General features: G+C 37.0%; 1 pseudogene; it reads right to left on the minus strand.

Moving 5' to 3' along the window:
* LOC108708979 overlaps positions 1-7138 on the minus strand; it is a 31929-nt pseudogene extending 24791 nt beyond the window's left edge.
* Positions 7139-10820: the final 3682 nt, after the last annotated feature.

The following is a 10820-nucleotide window of genomic DNA, read 5'->3' on the forward strand; positions in this document are numbered from 1 at the left end:
ATTATTTTACACCAAACTTTTGGTGAATTTTCACCCTATAGTAGATGTGCCCCATAAAATGTAGACAAATCCAGCAGATCAACTTCGAACTCGACGCCCGTCAACTTCGAACTTGACGCGCGACAAGATCGTCGCGCGTCAAAACGAGTCGCACTGCAGCAGTTTCGCGAATTTTTCGCCGTTTCGCGAATTTTGCTAGAAATTCGCGAAAAATTCGGCGAAGCGAATCGTCACAGATTCGCCCATCACTAGTTGTGGACATTCATATAACTCGCTTTTAAAGGGACACAGTGATCAAAATAAAAATTGTTTACTTGTTGCTGAAAACAGGATGAAACGGACAATATTCTTTTAAAATGACAACTACAGAGATAAGAATGTTTAGCACTGATCCTCCATGCATTAAAAGGGATACTGTCATGGGAAAAAAAATTTTCTCAAAATAAATCAGTTAATAGTGCTGCTCCAGCAGAATTCTGCACTAAAATCCATTTCTCAAAGGAGCAAACAGATTTTTTTATATTCAATTTTGAAATCTGACATGGGGCTAGACATTTTGTCAATTTCCCAGCTGCCCCTGGTCATGTGACTTGTGCCTGCACTTTAGGAGAGAAATGCTTTCTGGCAGGCTGCTGTTTTTCCTTCTCAATGTAACTGAATGTGTCTCAGCGGGACATGGGTTTTTACTACTGAGTGCTGTTCTTAGATCTACCAGGCAGCTGTTATCTTGTGTTAGGGAGCGGTTATTTTCCCATTGTTCTTTTGTTTGGCTGCTGGGGGGAAAAGGGAGGGGGGCGATATCACTCCAACTTGCAGTACAGCAGTAAAGAGTGATTGAAGTTTATCAGAGCACAAGTCACATGACCAGGGGCAGCTGGGAAATTGACAATATGTCTAGCCCCATGTCAGATTTCAAAATTGAATATAAAAAAATCTGTTTGCTCTTTTGAGAAATGGATTTCAGTGCAGAATTCTGCTGGAGCAGCACTATTAACTGATTCATTTTGAAATTTTTTTTTTTCCCATGACAGTATCCCTTTAAGCATGCAAAATGTAGCATTTCCAAGTAATTATCGCCTGAAAAGCATTTCACAAGTAAATCCAAGTCAATAATGCTCCCCACATTGCAAATTTCCCTGGCTGTACATGCACCTTTTAATACAGTTGTCTTGAATAAGAAAACCCGGTGTTGCTGGTCTGACTTATTGCATATGGAATGACTTTACCTTGCACCCGGGGATACACACAAAGAAGTGGTGTGCTGCCCTACTGAAATAGATATATATACATATATGTATGTGTATATATACATCAGGCACTTGTTTCAAGAGTGTAAATCAAGGCTCAAACATGCTTAACTAGGCCACCTAGCAGACTAATAATGAAATATACATGATATGCAAGAATGCTAGTTTTTGTCAATTATTCCACAGCATATTAATAATAGATGTAAAATATCATAGGGGAGGGTGATCTACTTTTAAGAATGTAATTGCTTTAAGACAAAACTGACACCATGATTTTACATTTCAGGAGCCATAGTGGATTGGTCACATCATTCATTTTTTAAATTGTTATCGACATGCAAAGATGTAAGAAAAGGTAATGAACTTTTGATTTCGGCCACTCTGACTTTTTCACCAACCTCCCTTAGTCACACCCACAACAGGTTACAGACACAAACATAAAATAAATATGGTTATTATGTTACACTTTGTGGTTGCTGTTAAATTGCGGCTTCTCAAACAATGTTGTTGCTTTCAAACCAAAAGCAGCCCCCCTACAGCAGCCCCCCTACAGCAGCATTGTGGCATAGATGAGCCAAAAAACGAAGATGTTCCTGAGCCAATAGCTGCAAGCAGGGACTCCTTAAAGAAGTAGGAAAGCTACAGAGACAGTTTATTGCCAATAGATTAGCCACAATAGTGAAAGATATAACCATATATTTATTCTGCAGAATGCTTCACCATACCTGAGTAAACCTCTCTAGAAGCTCTCTGTTTGTTTAGGATAACAGCTGCCATATTAGCATGCTGTGACATCACTTCCTGCCTGAGTTTCTCCCTGCTCACTCATAGCTCTGGGTTCAGATTAGAGCAGGGAGGGGGAGAGGAGCAATCTGAGAATGCTCAAGCCTGTGCCCTGGAGTTTTTAAGTGGAAAGAAGGAAGTCTGATACAGAAGTCCATGTGTACACAATAGAAGGAAAGAAATGTTGTGTCTTTTGACAGAGGACTCTATACAGCATTAATTTGAGGATTTACTGGTGTATTTATATAGATCTTTCTGATAAAGATTACTTAGTTTTAACCTCTCCTTCTCCTTTAAGGGGACACTTTTCCCTGTGTTAGGTATTGAAGATGAAGTGAGTATAGCTTGATGATATAATCACAGTCTGTTGAAGACCAAAATGATAGTTGTAAAAAAAAAACGTAATGCACCATTATTGCTCAATGCATTTGACTTAAATCAAAATGTCCGTGTTCTGCTTATTAGGTGTCTGGTTGTGCTACCATATAACACCTATTTTATGTACTTTTTATCTAAATCCTTCTTTAATCAGTTTATATGTAACAAAATAGGATACAGAGGAACATAATCGAACCCAGCCACCTAGGCCGTGTACAGAAGGCACAGAGTGAAAGCCAAAAAATTCCTTTACTTTAGCTTATTTGTAAATGGTCAATAGAATTAGTTTGCAATTCAAAATTCCTGGGCAACCATTACTAACTTGTACAAAAACAGGGGAATGTAATAAAAGTCGCAAAGAGCAAAACAATTTGCACCAATAAGACTAAAAATCGACATCTCGCAATATAATATTGTTCCTTAAACTGTTATTGCATTGCGAATTTTAATTGCGCATTGCGAATTTTAATTGCGCACTCATAAGAAGTGCTTGAAGGTGTCGTAATCTTTTGGAGCAAACATAACGACTTTTTCAGTAAGAAGTTTTATTACATTGACTGCGCATTGGCGCAAACTATAAAATTCGCAAACGGTCTTTCACTGTCGGAAGTGGTCGCTAAACAGTTTCCGGGCTCACAAAAGCTATATTAAATTCGCACAAAGCAAAATTTGTTCGCGCAAAGGCATAACTTTTCGCATTGCGAATAGTTTTTCCGTTACCGATTTTTATTACATTCCCCCGTAAGGGTATGTGAATCTGTGCTAATTTTAATTTAGCACTACTTGCAATACTTCACTTTGCAAGACCAGTTTTATTTGCTCTGGCTAGAAGAACCTACCCAGAAACAGGACTTATTTAATATGTTTTCCTTTTACATCTGTCTAACTGATGTCACCTTGGATTGGCAGTATGTATAGTAGGCCAATGAATGGATAAAGTATGACATGCCTTCCTCTCTATTGTTCAGCAGGACGTGGAGCTGCGGCTCCCGTTCACTTTCTAAACTACACGTATATGGGTCATTTAAATGCAGTGCATGGTAGGGTCATGCAAAACACAAGATGATCCTAGGCCTGTAATCCACAGCAACACGTTATGCTATATTATACGCAATGCACTGCCTTGACTAAAATAGGTAGCATTAATCTGTATAAATCTATCCATATTATTGTGTGTGGTAGATTTTAAGAAATGGAGCACAACAAAAAGTCAACTCTATTTAGTTAGGATTGTTTAGAGCAATGTGCGGTCCTAACATCAGAACTGAACAGTCTTAAACTCTGCTAAGAAAGTATAATGGGATTAATGTCCCAATGGGACCCTAAATCACAAATAGGGTAGAAGGGAAAAAAAGGAGATGCCAGAGATGAAAAGGGTGCAAAACTGTTCCCTCTATAAGTATTGCTTGCTTTTTTGTTATTTTCAAAAGGCACTAATGCTTTTCATGCAAGAATGTTTAGGCTACCAGTTACTTATACTGAAAATACAGTTTGATAAACATGCAAAACTTTTACATGGTGATTGCTGTTTTTTTTACTGCTTTATTAAAAAAAAGATCAGTACGATTAACATAAGGGGCCTACTTAAGATAAGCTGTGTTTATGATTAAATCAATTACTGCTTATGAATCACTGGCGCCTATTGTCCTGAATAAAACAGAGCACTGGTTACTGACATATTGCACCTTCGTATGCCAATAGCAGCCTGGTTGTAAAAGGTTTGAGTGTAACCCATGTCCTATTGCATTGCAGCTGGTGCACTACAAAGCAAGAACCTTAGTTAGTGAAAACAGGACATATATTGTGTGTTGGAAAATAAATCTCTTTATTTGCACAAGATTCTAACTGGCTGAAGGCAGAAAAATAAGCCTAAAAATAACTTAATTTAGACGCAGATGAACCATCTGATTTTCAGAAAGTCTCCAGCTTTTTTAATTGTATAGTCCATCACTAAGGCAGCTTATATATGACATTAATATAATGTAACAGTGAACACTTATCTTATACACTCATGCCATCTACTGGAAGAAAGCTAGACTAGATTTCTATTTGCTTATTCATTATGCTACTTGAATTCTGAGAATTAAAAGCATAACTTTTATTGTATTTAGTACATGGTTTAGCAATGACAGATAAGTACATTGCAGTACATTAGCTGAAACTAGATAATATATTATCATTCTTATGATACATGTTCAGACTATTACTGGGGTCATCACACATAAATGTTTTTTACAGTCAGCATTATGTTCTTTTGTTGAAAGTTCACAACCCATTTAAGATGATGCCACTAGCAGGAGAATGTCTGCCCAGACTACCATCCCTTAAAAATGCTATAGATTTGACACCCACTCCCTCATAAAAAAAACTAATTCCCATATGAAAAAAAAGAGGCGTAACTATAGTGGATGGGGGACCCAATGTCCATCCCCATGCCCTGGCTACACAATTAAATGTTGAAGAGATCGGGGAATGTGGGTGCAGTGACATCTAGGAAGTGCTGAATGGAAAGAGAAAGTAATTGCTTGCCCCGCCTCTAGGGGATCACACAATATTTGATTGACAGCTGAGATTTTTAAACGAGCTTACAACCACTATGCACTACAACAACTATGAATGCTTTAATAAAAAAAATAGAATTTGGATTCCATGTTTAATTTGAAAAGGACTTTTATTTTACAGATTTTTGTGTCTGGGTGACAGGTCCACTTTAAGTTGCTCTTCATTAGACAACTTTTGTAACTCTGCATTGGAGCCATTACTCTATCTCCCAGGTTAATTCCATATATACAGAACTATCAGAGAAAAAAGCACTTATTATATATACCTGATATTATAATATATATATATATATATATATATATATATATATATATATATATATATATATATATATATATATATATATATATATATATATAGATATATATAGCAGTATGCACAAAATGTCTTAAATATATTGATAATGGGTTGAGTGCAGAGGACCTCTTGTAGTTGACTATATGTATTTTGTGGTCGCACCCTCATTGCACCCCCGCCTAATGGTTTTAAAAAATAGTGGTGAGCACAACTTTCCCTTGTTTGTTATAGTTATACAGGAGCCGTGACCAGCTCCATGTTGTAGCTCCCACCCTTCCCAGCTATGGTCAGGTGATCCCACTGGTGTCTAATAAAAGGGATGACTTTGACGTAGTTGGCTAGCTTAAATATATTGCAATATATGGACAAACAATCCCTGTGTTGTTTAAAGGGTAAGGCATTTTTTAGTAGCAGTATGCACAAAATGTCGCTGTCTTAAATATATTGATAATGGGTTGAGTGCAGAGGACCTCTTGTAGTTGACTATATGTATTTTGTGGTCGCACCCTCATTGCACCCCCGCCTAATGGTTTTAAAAAATAGTGGTGAGCACAACTTTCCCTTGTTTGTTATAGTTATACAGGAGCCGTGACCAGCTCCATGTTGTAGCTCCCACCCTTCCCAGCTATAGTCAGGTGATCCCACTGGTGTCTAATAAAAGGGCAGCCAAGTTTGGGAGTTTTACTTTGAAAGCAGCTAGTAAGTTGCAGGTAAAACTTAGTCCCTTTGTAAAATGTATAATTAAGCAATTGAATTAATGAATCAGATGAAAATTAAGCGTAGGACTGGCCAGATATGGGATGACTTTGACGTAGTTGGCCAGCTTAAATATATTGCAATATATGGACAAACAATCCCTGTGTTGTTTAAAGGGTAAGGCATTTTTTAGTAGCAGTATGCACAAAATGTCGCTGTCTTAAATATATTGATAATGGGTTGAGTGCAGAGGACTCTTGTATTTGACTATATGTATTTTGTGGTCACAGCCTCATTGCACCCCCGCCTAATGGTTTTAAAAAAGTGGTGAGCACAACTTTCCCTTGTTTGTTATAGTTTATACAGGAGCAGTGACCAGCTCTATGTTGTAGCTCCCACCCTTCCCAGCTATAGTCAGGTGATCCCACTGGTGTCTAATAAAAGGGCAGCCAAGTATGGAGGTTTACTTTGAAAGCAGCAAGTTAAGTTGCAGGTAATACCTAGTCCCTTTGTAAAATGTATAATGAAGCAATAGAATTCTTAATGAATCAGATAAAATTGAGCATAGGACTGGCCAGATATGGGATGACTTTGACGTAGTTGGCCAGCTTAAATATATTGCAATATATGGACAAACAATCCCTGTTTTGTTTAAAGGGTAAGGCATTTTTTAGTAGCAGTATGCACAAAATGTCGCTGTCTTAAATATATTGATAATGGGTTGAGTGCAGAGGACTCTTGTATTTGACTATATATATATATATATATATATATATATATATATATATATATATATATATATATATATATATATATATATATATATATATATATATATATATATATATATATATATATATCATTTTTAATGATGTGATTACTATATTTCTTCTATTGTTTGCAAGTATTTATGGAAAAATGTATATGTTGCAAAGGGCAGATATATGCCTTAAAACATCTATTCCGTCCATAGTGAGGAAAAAGTATAATATATTGTATGAATAATGGAGCTCTCATGGCATAATGAAAAAAAAATATTTTTTAGGTCAGCTTTTTTTTTTTATCTTTAATGCTACTCATATTTTAACCTTTCCTTTTACTGCAGGTATGGAATCTATTACCTGAAAACCTGTAAAGCTCCAAATGGCTGGAAGATTATCTCCACTAGAGTCCATTTTAAGCACATTTTTTTTAATGATTTCTTTATTCTCTGTAATAATAAAAAAGTACCCTATTCTTGTTGGTAACTAGGCTGCATGGAGCAGCACTATTAACTGATTCATTTTGAAATTTTTTTTTTCCCATGACAGGTTTGTGATGTCAAGAAAACATCATGAACATCACCTTTTGCAACCTGGAAGATGAAAAATGGCCCACTGTAAAAACAGCCTGGATCCCATTCTTTAAAAACTGTTTCGTCTTTTTCAGTTCACCTTTGAGTATCTGCTGCATTCCCAGGAGTATCTTGCCACTAGCTTACGTAGTATGGAAGAGGAGCTTCAGGGTTCTTTCAAAGAAGCAGAACAGATAAAGCTTACTATGCTTGAGCAGTCTGAGGAAATAAAGTCACTTAAAGAGGAGTGCAAGCGAAGGAAGAAAATGATTGCTTCACAGTAGATGATGATCAGTGCTAGTGCTGGCGCTTATCACAAGGTAAAGAGAATCAAAGTTGTAAGAAATATTTACCCTAAGACAGCTAATGAATTTCTAGTTGTGCGTGCACGGTAGACATATGGGTGCAGATCTGAACTACACTGGAAATCAAACTTTTTGTGAACAATGCAGCATTAATGTATTAGTATTATAATTTCTCATTGTGGTATGTGCATCAGTTTACGTCACATCCAATGTATTGCACACTCCTGTTTCTGCCTCTACCCTATGGGTGTGATTTACCAATACATTTGCTAAATTGCAGGCGCAAAAACAGCTAAAAGTTGGAATATTAAAGCAAAGACCTAATTATTTGATATTGTGATATGCACTTCAGCACCTAGTTATTTAAACCATCACTGCTTTACACCTTCTTGTTTTTAAAGAGTGGTTCCCTGTAGAGTCAATGTTTTCCACAGGGTGGCAGCACATGATTAAATTGTATATTTGGTGTTCTATTATACAAGCTTACAACACGTAGTCTAAAAAGTTAAAGGAGAACTAAGCTAAACAATCCAAGTCATTAATATTATCTACGCAAACTGTTGCTTAGGGGTTCAGTTTGGGATTCTTAAGGATCAATCAAATACAAACTCTTGGGTTATTAATTAAAGTCCTAATGCCAAAAATGTGAGTCGGAATTTTAAGTGGAAAATAAAAAACAAATTGTGCGGAATTTATTTAACCCAGAGGGAGTTCATGTTGAAGTCAATGGGAGAAGTCCCGAAGATATCCTGATTTATGCTGGTTTTTGGGCGTAAAATCCGTACTATTAACATTTTTTCACGATTTTAGCGAGTTTTTTCACACACAGGAAATTTTCGATAACATGTAGGGGCCGATTCATGAAGCTCGAGTGAAGGATTCGAATTAAAAAAACTTCGAATTTCTAAGTGTTTTTTGGGCTACTTCGACCATCGAATGGGCTACTTCGACCTTCGACTACGACTCGAACGATTCAAACTAAAAATTGTTCGACTATTCGACCATTCGATAGTCGAAGTACTGTCTCTTTAAAAAAAACTTCGACCCCCTAGTTCGGCAGCTAAAAGCTACCGAACTCAATGTTAGCCTATGGGGAAGGTCCCCATAGGCTTGCCTAAGTTTTTTTGATCGAAGGATATTCCTTCGATTTAATCGTTCGATCGAAGGAATAATCCTTCGATCGTTCGATCGTAGGATTTGCGCTAAATCCTTCGACTTCGATATTCGAAGTCGAAGGATTTTAGTTCCTAGTCGAATATCGAGGATTAACCCTCGATATTCGACCCTTCATACATCTGCCCCGTATTGTGATAAATAATTGTGATAATGATAAATAATGGGAAAAAAATCAGTGCTGATTTGATCAGACTATTTTACCGAAAAGTTTTTGATAAAGAAGATTTTGATAAAGTCATGAGACTTTGAAGAATGGAACCACTAGAAGTCAAATTGTCTTTGTTTTCAATTTATGCAATTTACATACTTGAGTATGTAAATAAGGGTTCATATTTGGTTGGGATTGAGTAAAATCATTTCTATATCCCTTATTGGGGAAAATCAGAAAGTTAATTTGTTGTGTTAAGGAGTTCCATTACAGAATGAAAACAGAATGAAATAAGCAAGCTAAAGAATGAATTGCAGCATACCAAATGCCAGTTGGAGGCTGAACAATGTGTTCAAATAGAGAAGCTTGCAAAGGCAGGTGATTTTAGGTCAACTGGTATCATTATGCATACATAGTTCTGCTACTAAAACAAATATAGTGTCTGCTTTATGTATGTGGCAAATGCATAATTGGCACCTGAAAACCTCATACTTTCTTAAAGTACAAATTCTGCCCAACCCAGAATGTCCCAGGGGTCACTCTTTTCCCCACTCTGCTCATTGCCTAGGGGCTGGGTGAAGAAGCTCTCCCTCTCTGAAAGTGGTGTAAATCATAGCAAAGGAGGATGTCCTAGTTTATTTATCAAAGTTATGGGTGTAATAAAAGTGATGTTATTTGGTTTAGTTTGACGATTTGCTGAATACAAAGAACTTTTGTCATTTGCCTCTTTATATTTTGTGTCTATTGGAGTGTTTAAGTGCAAATGTTCATCAGTCAACATAACCAATGTGAGTTTTGGCTTTGTCTCCAAATTAATTTAGATAAAAAGGAATATGTTCTTATTATTCAACAGAGTTCACGTGGAATCCCAAATGACCGCTATAATAAAATTTTGGGCTTCGTAAAGTGTTTTGGAGAGGCAAAGGAGAAGCAAATCCCATCATATCAGCAAATACAGCAAGACCGCCTCAGTGATCTGAATTGCAAGGCTGAGGAATTTATATCCCCAGCAGCGAGTAAACAAGACAACACCTCAAATATTCAGAGAAGGTAAGATAGCCTTTTACACAAAAAAATGTTATAAGATGCACTATTTGGAATGACATAAGTCTAATTAACACAACCCATATATTTAAAAGAAATTTAAATAGATTTTGCATTTTGCCACTGCTCTGAATTACACTAAAACCATCTCTCATAGACTCCATTTTAAAGGTGTGGCCAATAAGGGTCATTAAGACCAGATACCAGCAACCAGATACTAGCAACAAGATAGCTGCTGAAATACCAAACTGGATAGCTGCTGAACAGAAAAAGGAAGATTATTTCATACTTACCGAGATCTTCCTTTCCTAGATGTACTCCATGTCATTACGTTAAGGGATAGCCCCTCCTCCCTGCTCCCATTAGAAGGAACCTCCCCAAGCCTTTAAAAGGCCAACCACACCCACCTACCGGCGTCCTTGTAACAAGCTCTTAAATTACCGGAAAAGAAAGGGCGGGTGTAATGACATGGAGTACGTCTAGGAAAGGAAGATCTCGGTAAGTATGAAATAATCTTCCTTTTTCCCTAGACGTACTCCATGTCATTACGTTACGGGACATAGCAAGTTAACGTTATCCCATGGGAGGGAATATGCTTTAAGAAGAAACTGTAATAAGGAAAGGAGTATCTCTGACTAGATAGTCCACCATCATGCAAACTCCTTACTTTAATATAGAGAGTCCAGGTGAAAACCCCAGAATAAGTTCACCAGGCTAAGAATAGAGCTATAGTATAGCCTAAACTATAGAGAAAGAGAGAGAGCGCGAGAGAGAGAAGTTAGCCCACTGAGAGTGAGGAACAAGTTAGCTCACTAACCACCACTTCACCCTCCAGAAGAGAGAGAGAGAGG

This window comes from Xenopus laevis, chromosome 2S (genome assembly GCF_017654675.1).
Source record: "Xenopus laevis strain J_2021 chromosome 2S, Xenopus_laevis_v10.1, whole genome shotgun sequence".
Classification (NCBI taxonomy): Eukaryota; Metazoa; Chordata; class Amphibia; order Anura; family Pipidae; genus Xenopus; species Xenopus laevis.